Here is a 22,980-nt window from a genome sequence, read left to right as displayed (position 1 = left end):
CTTTTGAAGATTCTATTACCTATTCTCATGTGTCATTAACAATACATCCATGATGGCTTGAATTACACAGAACGTTCCTTAGTACTTTTATTAACTATGAATTTCAAATATAGGAGTTGTAGATAGTTACTTTTGTCTACACTACTTTAGCATGATACTCGAAGATGAATTCCATTCACATCTAATCATATTCACCACAAGATCTCACCTGCCCTAGTTCTAGAATCGTATACCATTGTAGATTTTGAATCAAACTGCCTGAGTTCCAATCCAGATTTCACTCATTACTGGTTGTGTAACCGTAAACAAATGATTTAATCATTACGTGCTTCTGCTTCTTCACTTGTATAATGGAGATAATATCCGTAATATAAACTGAAGGGTTAAAAGAAATAATGCAGGGAAGGTACTTGCATATAGTACTAGTCCTCGACTTACACTCAAAAAATGTCAGCTATTATTACATATAAATTTCAGAAAGTCCTGAGTGCTTCATCCACTACTTAATGAAAAGTAAAATATTTCTGAGGACACTGACTTCCTTCTCACTATAAATGTTTTGTGAAACATATATGGTAGGCAAGTTTTTAAAAAATATCAGGATTTCTAGGATTAGAACCTGCCAGCCCTACTTGGTCATGATATTAGGTCCTGACTATCTAATGCTCAGATTCTGAATTCTGCTTACCTTCCTAGACTTCAGAGATCTGCCCACCTCTCTCTATGCAGGTACCCTCCCAGGACTTGAGTATTTTCCTCCATCTCCTGACTACTTACATGATGGTCACACAATACCACCTGCCATTTGCCAGATCTTTGCATATCTTAAATCTAGCATCTTTATATCTCTGCCATAAACTTTGTAAACCATATTTATGGTCAATATATCTGAACCTGATCCATTTCTGACTGTTTCTTTCCAAGTTTGCATATCTATTCTGATAGGTTAATATGACATACTTCTTAGCATAATTTTGTATTTAATATTATATTCTTTGGGGGATTTAGTCAGAGATAAAATAATAACTAAATTCAAACTCATGTCAACCACTAATCTATTTGCTATCTTCATCTAATTTGTTTTATTTTTTACAGGATTTTTCTCCTCTGCATATATTTTATTCTTCTGTTTCTTTGAAACTAATGCTGCTCTCTATTGAATACAGTGAATAATTTACATGATTACATCAAGAGGATCTTTCTACTAAAATGGATTTCTTTTTTTTAAATATTTTATGGAAGGGCACTAGGAACTAACTAGTAAGAATTGCTACATTGTGTTATAATGCTTGATTTGAACTATAAACTAGAATTAAAACAAATAAAATAGTTACAGATTATTTAGAAAGTTAAAAATGTGATCTTCCAAATATGATTCTATTGCTGTTCTTAAAGTTCAACAATTCTATTTTATTGGATTAGAACAAGGTAATAAAGTAAAAACAAATAGGCTCAATTGTTTTTTTCATGTGTAAGTGACTCTATTATTGAAAAAACTTTGAAGTACTTTATGTTGGCATATCCACTTTAATGTATACACTGTCCAAGGATGCCAATCACTAAATTTTAAACTTGTTTACACATTTATAAATTTGAAAGCCAGAAATAGGTAACAAACTTTAAGAGTGAAGAGTAAAAATAAAATTAGCCATATATTCTACACAAAAGTTAATGCTTTCGTAGTGCTAAATAATAGTGTGAAAATGCAGACATTTTGTACTTTAACTGGATTAATAAATAAGAAATGAACAGAACATAAACGAAACTGAATGACTATCAAATACAATACTCAAACCTAATTAAGGAGAACACTGTGTTGTAAGTCTCTCCAAATGAAACTGAAGTATTGAGGGTCATGCTGATTAACATGCTAAATAAATATAAATCAGTGGTGTGATGCTGCTATTAAAGCTAATGAGTTACTGAGGTGCTTTTATAGTACAATGGCAGCACAGATGGTACGTGAAGCTTTCTAAATTATCTAAGAAAACATACAAAGGTTAGAGAGGACTCAGAGGAAAAATCTAGAATAAGAGTTTGACCATTGGAAAGACTTAATAATACATCAGAGAATCATGAATAACTGTTCCCAGAGTATATTGCAGATTGAGCAAGATGCAGTATTAAGGAACAGAACAAAATGTTTAGTCATATAATGAAATATTCTGACAATAAGCATAGGTAAACACCAAACTGACTTTATCAAATTGTGGAGCCATTTGCCTAGAGAGATTCTTAACATATACTAGATTTCCATGGATGATTTAGCTATAACATAGTTCTTTCAAAAATGCTAAGATGTTCACGAGTTACCTTTCAAAGTTATAATTATTAAAAGACAAACTAGGCACTTCACTTGGCACTTAATAAAACCTCTTTTGGTGACATCTATTTCCAATTGTACTTGGCTGTTCTTAATGACCTTACAATATGTTTTGGAATTCCAAAAGAAATGAAACTTGAGATTTAGAATCAGAGAACCTGATTCTGAATTCCAGCTGAACCCGTTTTTCTTCTCTCTCACCATGGCCACAGTGTAAAGAAATAAGGTTGTTAGTCAGAAGAAAGAACCCAGATGTGCTCTTATGTTAAGGAGAAAGAGACAAACATCCAAGAAGCCATAGCAATTCCCATTAATTAAAAAATATATATAAAATTAAACATCCTAAAAATGAGCTCCTAGGCTTTCTGACATGTATTTTGATAGAGGGACATAAAGTCACAAATAATGTCTCCTATTTATAAATGTCCTTTCCACAAATATATAAGAATGATAAATAATTTAAACACAATTGTTAATAATGGACCAAATCCAAAAGCAGATATCCCAATCATAGTTGTGAGACACAGAAGAAGAAAAGCAGAATTTAGAAGAATCTCCAATGCACCAAAAGAGGAATCAGTCCTATATTTCCAAGGTTAATAATTATAAATACTTTGCAGGTGAAAGGAAACTGGAAATTGATATCAGAAACTCAATTTGCAGATAAATAGTTGTTTATTATCATGCTGAAGTTGCAAATGTGTATATTGCTTCTTCCTTAATGAGTTCACTTATGGTCAATATATCTTTTTGTTATCTTCAATAAATATTAAGTTTAAAAAGAAAAAATATGTATACTCTCCAGGTGTGGCTATACAAAGCTCCATGAGCTAAATTAGTTGTTCCTAAATATTATAGCCTGAAGTGAAAAAAACAAATAACAATACCCTTTAAGAGGACCATCTTAAGGAGACTGAATTGTGTTTTGATGACCCACAAATGACCAAATTAAGATTAGCAGTTCCCATATTTGGTAAGACTCTAAAGAGTTCCTAGATAGCTTTCTTTAAAATACCAAGTTTTAGTATTTGGTTTTAGAACTTTGGAGATTATAAATATGGGATGGAGATCTTTAATGTGTATTGTGTAGCTCCCAAGTGTTTGTGACATACAATTAAGACACACAAATATATATCAATGTATATTTAAAACTAAAGCCACAACAATAGGCAGTTAATCTAGAATTGAAATATTATTAATCTGTTTCGTAAATACCATTTTGAGTTACATAAAATTGCCATTTTTTAATAGGACAGAAGTAGCTGAATATGGTCAGTTTAATATTGCTTAACTGATATTTATTCAATCAGTTTTGTAGTAGAGGATCAGTTATAGGCACTGATGATACAGTGGGAGCATAGAGTCTGCTGTGTAAGTAAAGTAATCCTCTTCAGTTTTAATGGCCTTTTAGTATCTCTATAGCCCACCTGCCCACCCCCATGACTTCTTTTAACCCATCCATCCATTCTATAAATATTTATTTGGCACTTTATACCTAGGTATTGAAAATACATTCATCACCAAAGAAAACATAATCCCTGCCTTCATGAAGCTTAAATCTCAGTCAGGGAAATAGACATCAAAACAAACAACCCTCACAATGTTGTAAGTATAAACATTGTGAAAAGTTCATTTAAAAAGAGGTAAAAGAGTCTTTGAAAAAGTAGACGAGGAAGATCTTGTCTGATTTTTGAGGTTCCACATTTTGTAATCAGGAGTGCAGATTCTTTGAAGACTATAGAATGGAGGGACCTGTAATCATGTTTAATATCCAGTTTAACTTAGACTGAGTGCTTTTAAAATATTATCTCATTTAATCGTCACAGCAAAACAGACAGTATTATAGTCCCCATTTTACTGATCAGAAACTGAATCTTAATGGGTTCAGTAACTTCCTTAAGAAAACAAAATTAGTAAAGGCACTTGATCTTAGACAAAAAGCTAAGTGATAAAACTAGTAAATGATATCAGAATGTGCACTACAACAGTCTCTCCTTTCAGATCTATGTTTTCAGCCATTGTACCTGTAGCTCAACTCTGGATTATCCTGCCTGGACAAATATCCACAGCCCTACCGTGCAACAATCCTAACAATTCTCCCTAGGATTTTTCAACGAAGCCCTTTTCTTTGTGAGCTGAGATTGAATTGAGAAAAGCAGGGCAGGAGAATGCTGACCATGCTCTCATGGTCAATCAGCTAAGAAACGACTGAGAAAGCTGTCTCAAGCAGCTATCGTGTCTATTCACACAACCCTGTAAAAAGTGATCTGAAGTTTCCTTTCAGTTTAGAACTGATATCTGAGATTCAACACTAATGAATGGAAGGAAACTTTATCTAACTCCATATGTGCAAACTCCAAAGAAGCTAAAGCTTACAAACAACTGTAAAAGAAGGGCATCAGAGTCTCACGTGCCTGTTTGTATAAATTGGAAATAGAAAAAAAAAAAAAAAAAAAAAGGAAAGTGAACTCCAAAATTTAGCAGACAGGGTTAAAATTTACGTAAAGCACACCATGTTAAATCCTTAGGCAGATTTAGCATAATTCAGACAGGAGAAATGCATCCCAATATACTTGACAGAATTGTTCCTAAACTGTTAATTTCATGGCAGATAACCTTTACTTACCTCTTCTCAATCACTGCTGATAAAAAAATGATATTATGAACACTACTATTTAATGGAGTTAATCTGACATGTAAAATAACATTGAGAAATACAATATAATTATTATTGTAATCAGCAAATGTCAACTATAGAAGATAAAATTTTCTGGACCACTATATTCCCTCTTTCTAAATATCCACCTCTCCTGTGTGGGTAAGGAAGAGAGGCATAATCTTGACCATTTTCCCTGAGGCACCATTTTAGGAAGAATTTCCACTCTGGGAATCATAAATACATACTTTTTATGGATCTCTTCATCTATATGTAGATGACAAGTTTGTCTTGTAATCTATCATACTCAATAGAGCATAGTAAAATGGAACATCATTTATAGCATATTAAGAGAAAAGTTGTTACTAATGTGTGGTATATGAGCTTATATATGAAACAGGTTACTTGGGTTGCAAGCAACAGAAACCAACATGAACATTTTAATCAAGCAAGGAAGGCATGGGAAGGAGATACAGGAGTTCACAGGATTGAGGGGAGGCAAACAACCAGACTTAAAAGTGACAAGAAACAGCTACAAATCTTTCCAGACTCTCCAATGAGTTCTGCTGCTCCTAGGATGAAATGCCGATCATTTCTTCTCTTATGAATTACTCTGCTCAAGTTTCAAATACCCCTTAAAAAAAAAAAAAAAAAAAAAAAAAAAAAGCATCTGACTGAATAAGCTGAGATACAGGCCTGTATATTTTTCCTGTACAAAGGAGGATTCTAGTAAAGCTCTGATAAAGAAAGGCTTCCAAGGACCCCTTCTATTTCTGGAGTAAAAAAAAAACTTGACTGATTGCATTAAAACGACTACATACTAATGGTGGATCTTTTCCCAAAAGGAAATCAGTTCCAAAGGACAGATCAATGTTGGTTGGCAGAAGACAAGAAAACTAAATAAAACAAGTTTTCCCCTAAACTGTATATTTGCCTTGCCTCTGACTCAACAATACAACTCCTGGATATTTGCCAAAACATAAATGCATGCATAGGTTCTCAAAAGATATGTTTAAGAATACACAGAGTGATTTTCTTGGTAATAGACAAAAACGGGAAATCACTCAAATGTCCATTAACAGTAAGATGGATAAACACTACACACAATAACACAGATGACTCTCACAAGTATACTGTTGAGGGGAAGGAACCAGGTATAGAGAGTACCTAATGCATGACTTAGTACATGATTCTGTTATCAAATTAAAAGCAAGCAAAACTAACCTCTGATGTTAGAGGTCAACACACGAGTTACTCTCAGAAGATAGAGACTAGCAGGGAACAGGATGGAGTCCTTGGGTGCTACTGCTGGGCTGTTTCTTGAACTGGGTACTGCTATATGACTGTGTTCAGTTAGTAAAACTCTACCCACCTGTGTCTCTTCATGTTGAGCACTTTTCTCTGTGTGTTTCTGAATATGTAACACATACACACAATCTCTACATTCAAAATTAGGTAAAGGAATTATGGTGGCATAAATTGTAGAACAAAATCAGAATGGATTAAAGAAATCAGTATAGCTCTCCCAATGTCGAAGTGACTAAAAAACAAAATGAAATCAGCCCAATATTTTTATTAGTTTTTATATAATATTAAAGGTAACTTATGGCATTCTGTTCACATGCATACTTTCTGGAAGTAGCCAAGTCAGGGTTCAATTCCCAGCAGGGCTTTTTACTAATTATCTAACCACTAGTAAATTAATCTCTATAAGCTTTAGTTTTTTTCAGCAGTAAAATGTGTATGAGGGCTGACAATTAGGTTCACGAACTCATCCTAGAAAAAATGCTCCATACCTCATTACTGAATATCACTACAGTCACCTTCGAAGTACTCCCTTTGGGAAGCTATGCACGCATGCCAGTGTCTAGTCCACCTTTCAAAGCAATTTGGAACTCTTTTTCTGGAATGGCCATCAGAGCTGTGGTAGTATTACCCTTGATGTCCTGAATGTCATCAAAATGTCTTCCTTTCGATGTTTCCTTTCTCTTTGGGTAAAAAAAGAAATCATTGGGGGCCAGATGAGTAGAAAGGTGAGTTGGGATGGTGTTCCAGTACAGTTATTTGTTTACTGGCTATAAACTTCCTCACAAACAGTGCCCTGTGAGCTGGTGCATTGTCGGAATGCAAGAGCCATGAATTGTTGGCAAAAAGTTCAGGTCGTCTAACCTTTTCATGCAGCCTTTTCAGCACTTCTAAATAGTAAACTTGGTTAACTGTTTGTCCACCTGGTACAAAACCATAATCCCTCTGATGTCAAAAAAGTTAGCAACATCATTGCAACAAGTTTGCGAACTTAATTGTCAGACCTCGTATACTAATACCTACATCACAAGATTATAGATATTATACAATAAAATAATATGTGTAAATGGCTTAGCACAGGATTCAACATGTAGTGGAAACTACTGCTAGTATTGTTGAAGTGCTTTCATACATATTGTCTGAAACTCACTATAATTCTAAGAGGTGGTCATGCTAGGTGAGATGCCTTGCAATGTTCTCCACAACGTTGGACTTATACCCACTGGTGGCACACAAAATGATTTTAGGTGGCATACAGGTATGGCCTTAAATAACACTGACTGGCATAGTAAGAAAATTATTCTCTTTCAAAGCTTTTGATTACACTAATAAAATTTCTCAGTTTGATACTAGTATGTTTCAACCTCTTTCTATGGCTTGCTAATATCCTTTTTAACAAAGAAAGATCAAACCTCAGGCTCCGAATCTTAGTTAGATTCTCTTGCTAGAACTTAATGATATTGATTTAGTTTTTTTTTTTTTTTTTGATTGGTTCATTCATTTATTCTTTTCTTTAGATTCCACATATAAGTGAGATCATACAGTATTTGTCTTTCTCTGTCTGACTTGTTTCACTTAACGTAATGTTCTCTAGGTCCATCCATGTTGTTGCAAATGGTAACATTTCATTCTTCTTTATGGCTGCGTAATACTGCATTGTATAAATGTATGAAAGGAGTCCATAAAACACAGGGACAGAACAAAACCAAAACTAAATCGATTGTGGTGCAGTCATACAACTGATTTCTTTTGAGTTTTGTTCTGTACCTGTGTTTTACGGACACTTTTCACTTATGGCAAATGTTACCAACTATCTATTTGCAATAACTACATATAATTTTACTTTACATAAATTTTCAGGTTAAAAGAGGGTCAATTAAAATATATTTAGGATTTAATAGAACATTTGGAACACACACTATAAAAAAAATATGACAATTTGTGATTGATGGGTCAGACTCCCCATACCTTCCACCCAAAATAAATTAGGAATGGGAATACAAGAGATCCTGTTCCATGGTCCTTGGGCCCCTGATCCAGATCAAAGATATTAATAGCAATCAAAGAGGAGAGAAGAAGGCTTGTGAAAAGTTTTATTGTTGCAGTCTTGAGAAATTGTACTTCCAACTCCTAGCAGAGTCAGGGGCTTCTAGCCTTCCTCCCCCACCCACCATAAAAACAGTTTTTGAAATACGTCTCCTGAAATTGTTAGATACAGAAGGCTGGTGCTTGGCTCAAGCCTGAGAAAACAAAACCATGAATGAGATCTGGCTCCTGCCTGTGAAAGATGGGTGCAGTCTTTGCTGAGATAATGAAACCAGGAGAGATCTGCTGTGGAAGGATCAGCTTGCACTTCAGCATTTGGTAGGCCACGGAATCCCAAGAAGTGTTCCCTGCAGACCAGTGAATGCCACACCAGGGAGAGACAGAGAGAGAGAGAGAATGAGAATGCAAAGAGACACCTTGGGTCCTTCCCTATAAGGTTGCTTGGAGGGACCAAAGACCTCTGGAGAAAGAGGCCGTAGTTACAGCAGCAGATGCTTAGAGGCTGAACAAGTCAATGAAGGGACCCCTCCCGATAGAAATATCTCATGCCCAGAAGGGCAGGAGCAGGAGCAAACTCAGGAAGAGCCTGAAAGAGTGCCCCACTTATAGGCTACACTGCAGGGCAGAGCTTATTACCAGACCACACACACCAAATGAAGGTTTATCTTGTCCTAGCCCCTGGCCAAACCTTCCTTCCCCTTGTTGAGTCAAAACAACAATTGTTAGGGGAAAGAAAAAGGAGAAGGCAATCTCACTGTCCATCCCTCTCCTCGCTTCCCTGGTCATTCCTATTCTGAAGCAGATCCCTGCAAGCAAAGGTGAGGTTATAGAAGGAGGAGAAAATATTTAATGTATGCAAATGCAGGGTCCAATTATGGTATCAAACATTCTAATTTGTGAGTTGAGATTATATGCAAATTAGAAAGACTAAGGTCTGAGCAGAAAACTCACAGATATAATGAAGTTTTCCTCAAGAGGAAGGGAAGATTAGCACATTGGAAAAGTTTACAGGAATGGTGGAAGGTAGAAACAATTCATTACATGATATCTGATTATATCACGAGTTGTGCTTATTAAACATACTTGTTTATAGTTATTAAACAATAAATAAAATGAATTATAATAAGCCTATCATGGTCTAATCAGATAAACATATAGATGAAATTTGATATTTTCCTAAATGATATTTTCCTGTGCAGAAAGAATCAGAAGGATACATAATATAATTTCTATAAATAGAAGAGAAACTCCCAAAGTACAGCATTAAAAGTTTTTAAAAATGAAAACTGACTTCAATAGATGAATGGATAAAGAATTTGTGGTATACATACACAATGGAATACTATTCGGCAGTAAGAAAAGATGATATAGGAACATTTGTGACAACATGGATGGATCTTGAGAGTATAATGCTAAGCGAAATAAGTCAGACAGAAAAAGCAGAGAACCATATGATTTCACTGATATGTGATATATAAACCAAAAACAACAAAAGAATAAGACAAACAAATGAGAAACAAAAACTCATAGACACAGACAATAATTTAGTGGTTACCAGAGGGAAAGGGGGAGGGAGGTGGGAGATGAGGGTAAGGGGGATCAAATATATGGTGATGGAAGGAGAACTGACTCTGGGTGGTGAATGCACAATGGGATTTATAGATGATGTAATACAAAATTGTACACCTGAAATCTACGTAATTTTACTAACAATTGTCACCCCAATAAACTTTTAAAAAAATGACAATTGAGATTAGAGGTAGAAATCTTTGCAATTGAAAATTATAAACCCAACCATAAACTATCTTCAATATGAAATTATCATAAAATATTAGCCATGAGTCAATTTTTAAAAAGATTTAGTAAGGCTTTGTATCATAAAACAAATACAAGGCATATAAGAGTGGAAATTTCGTTTCCTGTTAAGCTATAAACTTCTATGAGAAACATAACCATATATTTCAAGCCCACAGTTTGAGTGACTTAGAGGATTTTTTATCTTTTATTTATCTGTACTCAGAGCCACTGGGTTTATGTATATAATCTCAAATAATGTCTCACATTTATTACTTTATTGTACACATATTCTGAATACCTACTTGCATTTCAGACCTTGTTCTAGGTAGTTAAACAATGGTGAACTAGACATATATATGTTTACTTCTCTCAGGAATCAATGAAAAATGAACAAGAATGACACGTGTCACAAAATAGTAGAAAATATAAAGTGCTTCAAGGAGTAATGCGTAGTCCTAATGGGGAATGAGGGAGGGGGAAAGATTGCTCATTATTTTTGTGCACAATAAGAAATGTGGTTACTGAGACAGATTCAGCACACTCTTAAAATGACAATAAAAACATAATAATTGCGATACTGATAAAAATATAATATACATATGGGATTAAATGAATGCTTTCAAGTCATGTTTGACATTGTTTTATATCAGGTGGCTCTGTTATATTTCAAAGCATAAGTTCAAAAGAATACTTTGTTTTTCATTCTATGTGGTGTCACAGAAATTCTACTAAGGAAAGATAGACCTTTATCTCACAGTAGTTGAGGCTATTACCCTAATCATCACTCCAACTTTTCCAGATGCTTGTGTTATTTTTGTTTTGTTTGTTTTTTTCTTAACATGACTATAATCAGTACAGATGTCCTGTCCATTTTAGCAACAGAGTCAGAAGCTAAATAAAGAACTAGACAGCCAAAGAAGCATCCACTAAAAATATCTCAAAGATGGCATATTTTTAAAAGGTACCCTGAGGCACATAGGAAGTTAATTTTGGATTTGAAAAATATTACTTTGGTAAAGCAATATTGTTTGTTTGGAAGAAAAAATTGAAGGGAAAGAAAAATGGTTTAGATATAGAGCAAAACCATCTACTATAAAAATAAGCATCAAAGAAGAAAAGTAAAAATATGCCATGCGGAAAAACATATTTCCCGAATGTGTTATGAAAAGTAACAAATACTACTAAATCACACTGAGGAAGAGACATTTCTTTATAGTGATTTTCTACAGATGTCAGCTGTGTCAGGTCACTAATTTATGTTTAGAAAAATAAGTAAGAATGAACAATTTTAGTTGAAGAATGTTTAGGTTGGGTGTTTAAGCTTTCTTGAAAGGATCACTGGCTATTTTGCATGCATAAAGAATACTTGTAAATACATACTCAAAGTATCTTATTTGTGATAAAAAGGCAGCAATAATCTGTAAAAGGTGCATGCATCACTATGGTAACAACAAAACCAACCAACCTCAGCCCCCTTTATTTTCTCACCCTCCCCACGCATGGTAGTTCTTCATTTTCCTGTTTCTGTTCATGATATCACTATTTTCCTGGCTTCCAAAGTTGAAAGCAGCTGTTAAAATCACAAGTTTGGAATTACACAACCACCTGAGGCCCAGCTCTATCACCAGCTGTTTAGCCTGAAGGTAAGTACTTAACCTCTTTCAGCCTGTTTTCTCCTCTATACTAGATATCTTCCTCACTCACAATAATACATGTAACCTGAATATAGTAAGCACTCATTATGTGAGCCAGTATCATTATTACTGTGATTATCCACCCTTCCTCAGCCTCACTATATTTTATTTTCCTTCTTTCTTATGCATCTGTACACTGTCTCTAAGCCTGTGACACTTCCTGATGTCTCTAACTCCTATTTCCTAGAGTTCTACCTTTTTTGGTCACAGACCCATGTTCTACCTTCCTCATAAACAAAAACAAAACAAAAAGAGCATTCCTCTTTTGTACAGCTGGTTTCTACTCTAAATACAACCCATCCCTTCCGTCCTCCTGCCAAGCCTACCCAAATATGACTCCCAGGTGCATGAAATCACAGGCTGATGGGCTATCCAGCCTAAAATGTTTTCAGATGAGGAAGCCTACAACACTATCTAACCTATCAGGTAAGCAGTCTTGTTCCTTCTGAACAAGATTACTCTCTGACCTAAGGCATTTAACTTCTGTCATTACCTTTCAGCAGGGATTCACCAGAACTTCCCGCATAGAAGCCCTGATGCTCATTGTGAAGAAGAAAGCCTGAGCAAAGAAAAAGAGTTGCTCTGTTGCCACAGATATCACATTCTCAACATGTATACTGTAAGTGCTCCCTTTGATTCATCACCACAGGCTCCTTGGAGTACAAGTAATTGTGTTGAGTTTTGTTTCCTGTCCTTTCTATTCCCCTCATCTGCCCCCAACCTCCTCACTCTACTTCTCTTTCCTGCCACTTGCTCTCTACCACTCCTTTTTTTCTCCTTACCTTTCCTTCTTTTTTTATTAGCCTGAGTGGGTGATGAATGTTTTTTTTCAGATGATCTTAAATATGTTTGGGTGCTTCAAGGTGCATCTGGCTTAAACAATACTCTGTTTAGTCACCCAGCATAGCATCTAGAATCTCCTGTTCTAGATAGAGGACATAAAAATAGGGCAAGGTATGAACATTCAGACTGATTGGATAAATGGAATTTACTCTTTGTGGTTTGTTTGTTTGGTTTGTTGTTGTTTTGTTTTTTGTTTTAACTGCCTTAGGATGACTAAACACATTCTAAGAGGAAGAAAGACATCACTTGTCTTAGAATAACATGAAAATATTTCACCTCACTTCTAATGAATATTTGAACATTTGAAGATTTGCCTTCTTGCCCTCAAGGAAAGAAACATTGTTTTTAGTTGCTAATAGTTTGGACTCTGGACTTCCTGATTCATTAAAATCTATAATAAAAGAGAAATTGAGGCTATAACTCTATGCATAGGTATAAAAGGATCTTGGGAACTATTAGAGGTAGGAGGACCTAGCAGGATATTTAGTAGATGGAATTACAAATATGTGGGAGCTATGGAAGGAATTTCAGAGGTGTTGTCCAGAGGGGTGTGTGTGTGTGTGTATTTGAGCTTATAATGAAAGAAAAAAGTTTGGGCCTGAATGTGAAGGCACTGACCCAGAGAAACTCCAGCATAAAGAAACCATATTACACCAACTTCTTAGCAGATGACAAATTCAAATTTACATGAGTGAGACTCTGCCACCAGTTATACCGAGGTCTAGTAGTCTCTTTGGTCTTCACGGAGGAAGGAAATCAGCCCTTCCTCACAGATCTTACTATGGCTGCCCTGCCCAAAAGGGGAAATGAAGTGCCATGTCAAGAAACTGTGTTCTGTTACTTTATTCCGTATTCAAGGCTTTCTACAGTGCCTCTAGAGCAGGGGTGTCCAAACTGCGGCCTGCAATCCATTTTTGATTGGGTGCAGCAAATTCCAAAAATATATTTAGTTTACTTAAATAAACCAGGTGAGGCAATACGTACTTCACCTCGAGTGAGTGGCCCAGCTGTTTGTGTATTTTACCGCATATGGCCCTTGGTGAAAAACGTTGAAAAAATTTGGACACCCCTGCTCTAGAGAAACTGTAGTCTCCAAAGTCACTCCTGAAAATTAGCAAGAGACTGTGGAGAAATTCTCATACCTTTAATTAAGGGAGTTAAACTGAACAAACTCATCTCATTACACTTAAGGATAACAGGTATATGAGATGGGACATGCCCACAGCCCATCTCCAAGCAGTCCGTGCCTGCCTGCTCTAGCTCTTCCTCCACCTCAATGAGGGAGGGTTTGAGGACTCTAAGGGCATGCAGACTTGAGTCTCAGTAGGCTCTCAGTCCTGGAGATGAAGCCTCAACATATAAATCTTATTTTCTAATAATTCATTAGTAACAATTCACTAATAATTCATCATTATAGTATAATTGATACAGGAGAGTATCAATAATTCATTCCACATTTATCTATATGTCGACTGTCTTAACCACAAATGGCCCTCAGTAAAATATTTCATTTAAAGAGGACAGCCAGAGGTAGGGCACTGATCTGTAGTTATTAGTGACTGTAGATTTGTATTATTTCAACTACTTGTTTTTCTCTTCTATCCAGCATTCTTTACCCTGCTTGGCAAATTGTGGATAAAATGAGCCAAGTCCCACAGCAAACGTGGTACCACTGCCTCCCACACCATCATCCCATTGACCCGGAACTATACCCTACTTTGGAAATTACTTTTCCATAAAGTTGAACTCAATGTACGAGGTCTAACAGTGAAGTTCGTGAACTTGTTGCAATGATGTTGCTAACCTTTTTTGATATCAGAGGGATGATTCATTATGAATTTGTACCAACAGGACAAACAGTTAACCACATTTACTATTTGGAAGTGCTGGAAAAGCTGCTTGAGAAAGTTAGACAACCTGAACTTTTCGCCAATAATGCATGGCTCTTGTATCAGGACAATGCACCAGCTCACACAACACTGTCTGTGAGGGATTTTTTTAGCCAGTAAACAAATAAGTGTATTGGAACACCCTCCCTACTCATCTGATCTGGCCTTCAATGACCTCTTTCTTTACCCGAAAATAAAGGAAATATTGAAAGGAAGATATTTTGATGACATTCAGGACATCAAGGGTAATACAATAACAGCTCTGACTGCCATTCCAGAAAAAGAGTTCCAAAATTGCTTTGAAGGGGGGACTAGGTGCTGGTGTCGGTGCACAGTTTCCCAAGGGGAGCACTTCGAAGGTGACCATAGTGACATTCAACAATGAGGTTTGTAGCACTTTTTCTAGCATGAGTTCGTGAACTTAATTGTCTGGCCTCATATATAAAATCACACATCTAAATATAGAACTTCTTGCCATCAAGGTCATCTTTAGGGCTTGGGGCATTAATTCAAGGCAATGTGGGCTCCTGTGACAAAGAACTCAGACCTCAGCCTAAGTTGCTAAGACAGAAATCTCACTGACAGCTTCATATGAATCAAAAAGGCCATCTCCTTCAGGCAATTTACTCATCCATCTCTTGTGTGCCAGGCAATGAAAATAACCAGAAAAATGTATATCCAAAAATATAGAGAATGGCAAGAATTTGGGGAAACCCTCAAACACTTGGTCAAAGTGTTTTACTTCAACTTAGAACTAGCTAAATTTACAATGGTCTGGCATAGACAGAGAACAAAGCTCACCCGTAAAGGCTCCTGAGCTCCAGTTTCACCTGGGAGGAAGAATCCTGCTGGTATAGATGACTTAGTATACCCACTAGTGCTGCTCCCTCATGCTTATGTGTGGCAAAGTGTCACTCTAGAATATGGTTGTCACCTATTTATAACATTGAAGACAGTCTACAGGGAACTGTGTTCTTCCTGCCTGCCACCCTATACTTTCTCATGTTACCAGTTTACTCTGCTGGACCCTCCTTACCTTGTCAAATTTTGGAGTCCCCCGAGTGTAATTCATGGGCTCCTCTTCTTGTCTCATGATTTTGTGTCATCTACTAACTCCTAAATTTATATCTACAGTCCAGGATTCCTCCCCTACATATGCACTTCATGAAATAAACTGTTTAAAGCCCATTTCAAACTATTTTAAATGAAGTTACTTCACTACTCTAAACAGTTTATTCTCCTAGGATTGAAAACAATACCTATATTTTAGGGTTGTTGCAATACCTCAAAAAGTTGAAATGAAATACCTCAGTGAACACATTTTTTAAAATTTTAATATAAGGGATTAAAAATTAGAAAACAGCTTTAATGTTACTTCTCAAATATGCCGAGATATTATTTTCAGTGGCACAAATATAGCGCTATTTTCTAAAATGACATTTCTCTATTCAATGTATAATGAATATGCCTGGTAAGGCTATGCATTTTCCACTGGACTCACTAGATGGAAATTATATGTTAACTTTGCAAATGTGTCTGGGAAACATGTTTCCTGAATTGATCCTTCAGGAGAAAAAAAATGTTGTGTCTCCAAAAGAAACTAATATGTCCCAATGTAATGGCAACAGACCAACTCAGAAAGACAGACTACTCCATTTATATTTACTTTCTAACTATTCTTTGTATAAAATTTCTAGGGAAAACCATAACTAAAAGAATTGATTGATGAGGTCAATAAAATTGATTCTTTAAAATACTAAAGTTCAAATAGAAGTTCGGTTAATTTTTTACACATTCAAACTGCTCTTACGATGTCACAAAGACATTGCACAGTGGATGCTGCATGATGGTCTTACTCTATTAGTCTAATTATACAAGGCTGCCTTAAAATATAAAAAAAGGGGAGTCAGCAGGGAACATGATTGACTGATAAATGAGGATGAGATAAAAGCAAACTCTGAAACCAAATACTATTTTCGCCACTTAATATTTTTTTAAAAAAACATTTGCTAGGTAATTTTGATTAATCCAAAAGAAAACCTGGCAACCAGTGCTTTTAATTCAATTTATGGGTGATTAGGGCATTGAGAAGGTAAGAAAATAGCATTGTTAATGGGGCAGCTTTTAAGCACTAAATTACCTTTTGAATGCTTGAAGGAAAACATTTCAGGATTTGAAGAACCCTGCCATGATTATTAAAACCTCTAACAAACACTGTCCATGCTCTAATATCAAGCATAATAAAATTTTTGTTCTACTCACCTTCAACCCTTCAAACCCAGTCAGTCAACCTACCCATATTGTCACATCTCCGATCTCATCTTCATTATGAATGCCTGTCATTTCACAGTGGTTTTCCCCTTTCAAGCATAACTTCTTCTCTTTCCCCTTCACCAATTCTTCAATGATACAGAATCTGATCACAATCCCTATCATGATCCCTCATCCCTCTACTTATTTCCATTATCCTCAGCTCTTTATTACTTCAGCCTCTTTCATGGACATACCTGTCAATCAAATTTTCGCCATTCTTCTCTTGAGAATCAGCTAAAACATGCAAAGAGAACATACATAGCCTCAATGAATAGGACTGAAACAACTGGCAAGCCACTATGATTATAAAACAAGGAGAGACAGACTCAAATAACAGCAGTAAAATAAAATACTGCAATAGAAATGAACCCGGACAACATGACCAACAAATAGCAGGGAAAGCAGTTCAACAGAAAAGAAATCTTGGTGAATATAAGATCCCTGTGGTATATGTGAGGAAGCTGGCTACATTCAAATAGCCAAATAGATCCTATTACCCCCAATGGACCTCTGTCTGTGTTCTTGCATTCACCTGTTGGAAAGCTTTGGCATATGCTGATAACACTTCTCAAGTCTGCTGTAGTCCCTTGTGACTATTATTCTGGTGTTTATGTCTTAACAAATAAGTTATTGGAGTTATTTATGGACTGAATGGTATTAATGGTATAGGTTTGGATCATATGTGGCATTTGATTCAGGGAACAATGGCTGTAAGCTACCCCACTTTCTTAAAGATACACATAACACAATGTTAAGATTATATATGTTAACATGACAATTAAGACGAGGTATAACTGATATGGGCTCAAGAAATAAACAGAACCTCTTCTTTTCCTTACATGAAAATAATATACATAGCCACTCAGGGCTAGTTAGCTTCACACTGTGTGACCTGGGCAATCACACAGAGTCCCATTGTCTGAAAAGCCATAACTTGGTTTAATGCTTTGTTGTTGTCTTCATCCAATTCCTAATAATTTTGTTTTTGAACTTATGTTTCGCTAGTGAAGACAGATGGGACAATGGAGCATGTATGTTAACAGAAAAGACATATATGTATGTCCATTACTGTTCCTTGTCATCCCATTAGCATATAGAATTTGGAATACTCCATGAGCACAGAATTCTGGTGGACACACAACCTGTGGGTGTTCCATGAGACACAAAGCGAGCACAAAGTCACAATGTAAGTGTATTACATCTATGACTGAATAAGCAGAGCACACCACCCCTGAGAAGTCACACTTTCTAGAACCAGAACTTGCTTCAAATGCAGACAGAAGGCAATGCCATTCTAAGAAACATGAACGACCAAGGGATCCTACTGTATCCTTCCACATTTGTACTTTACTGTTTTAGCTAAGCACTTACAGTGCAAATGACATTGAAGGGATAAACAGGGTAATCTATAGTTCCTTTTTATGTCCTTACTCATGAGAAAGCCGAAGGTAGTAGGTTGGTAGAATATGTGCATATCAAGATGTTAAATAAAAACAGCTGAGTTAGTTCTGTATAGTATTTCCATATAGATGAAATATGAATTGTATAATTTTGGTGGTTATATATATAAGTTAAATGTTCCTACATTTGTATTATAAACTGAAATTTTATAATATAAATATGAACAGTAAAATTCATCTTAATTTTTTTTTACTTATAGTGAAATTAAATGGAAAATACAATGGCAAGTCAAAAGAGAGACTGTGGAAGAATGGAAAAGCCTTTAAGTTTTGTTACCTTTAATGATTTTTTCCACTTTTTGAACACAGAGTCCTGCATTTAAATTTTGCTCTTGACTCTACAAATCATGTAGCCAACCTTTCAACCAGTTTACAGATAAAGAGGGTTGAGTATGTTTAATCATATGTGAAAAAGAAGAAATGGAAAAGAGTATGGGTAGACTTACCCTTGGGATAAACCCTGATTGCTTACACATTTGGAAATAGAAAGATAGCATGCACAAAATATTGTTTATGTAGTCACAACACTTTGACATATGTGACCCCAAAGACATAAACTTTAAAAAGAAGAAAGATGTGGTATAGAGCAATAGTTTTCTATACCACAATTCTCCACTCCCACTTTTGAGATTAAAAGGAGTGATTAATGATATTACTGGAAATATGAACTTTCCTAAAGAAATCTATTTAATATTATTCTCTAGTATATGAGTAGAGGAGAAATATAATGATGGGCGTAGGTGGCTCCTACAAAACAGTAGATTATTCTCTATTTCATTCCTCTTCAGTATAACTATTGGCTTGTTTCAGCTTTTTCCAGGTAAGAATACTTAAGAGATTGTATATCATTCAATGGCTTTCTGTAACAAGTGATTTCATAATATAGAAATTTCCCAGAGTTTAGTCAATTACATCATCCTTCATTTATCACATCTTCACTGCTCAACATTTAAGCTAATCTTTTTATTTTATTTTAGTAATATTTATTAAATTTATTTGGGAGACATTGGTTAGTAAATATGTTTCAAGTGTGCATTTCTATAATACATCATCTATATATATTGCACTGTGTGTTCACTGCCCAGAATCAATTCTCCTTCCATCACCATATATTTGACCAACTTTTCCCACTTCTACCACCCCCTTTACTCTTATCCTCTGGTAAACACTAAACTGTTGTCTGTGTCTATGAGTTTTTGTTTCTTTGTCTGTCTTATTCATTTGTTGGTTTCAGTTTATATCCCACAGGAGTGAAGTCATATGGTTCTCGACTTTTCTGTCTGACTTATTTATCTTAGCATGATAATCTCGAGATCCATCCATGTTGTCATAAACGGCAGTATTTCATCTTTTCTTATGGCCGAATAATATTCCATTGTATGTATGTACCACATCTTTATCCAATCATCTTTCAAAAAACACTGGTTGTTTCCATGTCATGGCCACCATGAATAATGCTACAATGAACATAGGGGTACATATATCTTTATGGATAGATGTTTTCAGATTTGGGGGGTAGATACTCAGAAGAAGGATTGCTGGTTTGTATGGTAATTCTCTTAATTTTTTGAGGAAACTCCATACTGTTTTCCATAGCAGCTATACCAATTTACAGTCCCACTAGCAGTGTTTGAAGGTTCCCTTTTGTCCACAACCTCTCTACCACTTGTTATTCCTTGTTTTATTGATATTCTAACAGGTGTGAAGTGACATCTCGTTGGGGCTTTGATGTGCATTTTCCTAATAGCTACTGAAGTGGAGCATTTTTTCATATATTTGTTGTCCATTTTTTTGTCTTCTGGGGAGAAGTTTCTCTTCAGGTCTTCTGCCTATTTTTTAATCAGATTGTTTGTTTTTCTGTTGTTGAGTTGTATGAGTTCTGTATGTATTTTGGATATTAGTCCTTTATTGCATGTGTTGTTTGCAAATATGTTCTCCCTTTTGTCTGGTTGCCCCTTTGTTTTGTTGATGGTTTCTTTTACTGGGCAGAAGCTTCCTACTTTGATATATAGTCCCATTATTTTTGCTATTACTTCCCTTGCCTTTGAAGTCAAATTCATAAAGTCTTCTCTGAATTCAAGGTCCATAAATTTAGTATCTATGCTTTCTTTTATGCAATTTATTGTTTCAGGTCTTATGTTTAGGTCTTTGACCCATTTTGAGTTAATTTTGGTATATGGTGACAGATAGCAGTCTAGTTTTATTATTTTGCATGTGGCTTTCCAATTTTCCCAGCACCATTTATTGAAGAGGCTTTCTTTTCTCCATTGAATGTTTGTGGCTCCTTCATCAAAAATGATTTGCCCATATATATATATATATATGTGTGTGTGTGTGTGTGTGTGTGTGTGTGTGTGTGTGTGTGTGTGTGTGTTTATTCCTGGATTCTCAATTCTGTTCCATTGGTCTGTGTGTCTGTTTTTCTGACTAATACCATACTGTTTTGATTATTGTTGCTTTGTAGTATAAATTGAAGTCACGGAGTGTGATACCTTCAGTCTTGTTCTTTTTGCTTAGGATTGCTTTGGCCATTCAGGGTTTTTTTGTGATTCCATACAAATCTGATGATTTTTTTGTTCTATTTCTTTAAAAAAAAGAAAATGCCACTGGTATTTTGATAGGAATTGTATTAAATCTGTAAATCTGTATATTGCTTTGGACAATATGGCTATTTTAACTATGTTGATTCTTCCAATTCATGAATGCAGAATATCTTTCCATTTCTTTGCATCTTCGATTTCTTTTAATTATGTATTCTAGTTTTCATTGTGTAGGTCCTGTCACCACTGTTATTCAACATAGTATTGGAAGTCTTAGCCAGAGCAATTGGGCAAGACAAAGAAATAGAAGGCATCCAAATTGGGAAAGAAGAAGTTAAAGTGTCACTTTTTGCAGATGACTTCATTCTTTACAGAGAAAACCCAAAAGCCTCCACTAACAAACTATTAGAAAAAATAAGTACAGTAAAATTGCAGGATACAAAATCAATGTACAAATATCCATTGTGTTCCTGTATACTACCAATTAAATAGCAGAAAAAGAAATGAGAAAAACAATTCCTTTTGCAACTGTAACTAAAGGAATAAAATACCTAGGAATAAACTTAACATGTAAGCTAATCTTGATTTATTTGTTTTGACACTTCTTTTCTTTACTCAGTGCAGATGGAAATAAATGCTTTTAGAACCTGGAAAAACCTTTAAATCCTTTCAACTAAGGAAAGAATACAGAGTATTGCCATTTTTACTACATTTAGAAATAGGAATAAAACTATATATATTTTGTTTCCTTGAAGCAAGTATCTAACATTTTTTCTATCAAAATGAGGTAATTATTAGTGGAAATTATTAACATTTACATGCACCTAGTCCTCTCAAATCGCTCTTATTGTTTCTTACACATATCAGGTCGGTGCTCAGTAATTGTACGCCTATGGAATCTTTCAAATACTATATTATTTCAATATGCTGCCCCTTGCGCCAGATGATTACACAGAAGCTTTGGCTCATAGGTCCCCTGTTAAATAGAGTTTGCCTCTGCAGTTGCAGATTCATTTTTATAATCATGCCATGTCAATGTATTTCTCTTTTCGGTAAAAAACAAAAAGAAAAACACTGGCTTTGTTTGCAGTTACATGTAATAGCAATACTATGCTTTCCCTAGAGGTTGTCAGTTTCACTAGTCAGTTTTCTTGTAGATAATGAACTCAGGCTTAACTTCTGGAAAGTATTCTTTGAGAAACAACATGGTCAGTTTTTCTTTTCCTTTGTTTCCTAAAAGATTCGTGGTAAAGCCCCTATCTTTCTATGGTTTTATAAAACATTGTAATATATTTACCATATCTATTTTAAATATTTTTTAAATGATTTACCTTCTCTCCAATAAAACTGAGTTTTTGGTAGGAGCAGGTAGGGTTGGAAGAACAGAAATTATTTCTTGTTCATTTTGCATTATCGGTACTTAGCAAGTTATTTTATGGAAGGGCTCAATAAATATTTTTTGAATAAATCAACTGGTAGAAGTTTAACTTAGATTTACCCCAGAGAGATCAAATTGACAGTCATAACCCAAATATCACTGGTTTATTCCATTTACTTGCATATTGCAGGAATTCCAGTTTCCTATTGTGGTGTGTGGATATATATATATATATATATATATATATATATATATATATATATATATATATATATATATATATATATATATAGTGGTGACTTATATGGATCCATAAGCAGTGTTGCTGTTGCTTTCTCTATAAAACTATTTGCAATGGAAACCACAGAGTATTTGTATGCTATGGATACCATTCACAACGTCAGTCTTCTTGCTTAGGGTATTAATTTCCTAAAGCTAAACCTTTAGCTGCCAAAGCAACACTGGGCTTCCTTCAATCAATACAGTTCAGGAGCTATTTTCCATGTAAAATAGGGAATGTGTTTTCTCCAAATATCTGACAGATATGGTCGTCATTAATTCATTTATTCAATTACCAAATATATGTTGAAAGTTTTCTGTATTCTAAGCACTCTTCAAGGTACTGGACATCAAATAATGAACAAGGTAATAAAATCAGAAAATGAACAAGATAGCAAAGTTATCTGTTATTATGGCATTTATATTTACGTGAGAGTTGAGATAATAAATACTTGAC

At 35.1% G+C, this 22,980-nt stretch overlaps 1 long non-coding RNA gene across 2 annotated transcripts in view; it reads right to left on the bottom strand.

Moving 5' to 3' along the window:
• The window catches only part of LOC148759097 (uncharacterized), a 159,324-nt gene that overhangs the window by 56,653 nt on the left and 79,691 nt on the right, over nucleotides 1–22,980 (bottom strand). The gene's annotated exons all lie outside the window — the stretch shown is intronic.

This window comes from Rhinolophus sinicus, chromosome 1 (assembly GCF_057876585.1).
Source record: "Rhinolophus sinicus isolate RSI-liver-muscle chromosome 1, RSI-T2T, whole genome shotgun sequence".
Classification (NCBI taxonomy): Eukaryota; Metazoa; Chordata; class Mammalia; order Chiroptera; family Rhinolophidae; genus Rhinolophus; species Rhinolophus sinicus.
This window is presented reverse-complemented; position numbering and strand designations above follow the sequence as displayed.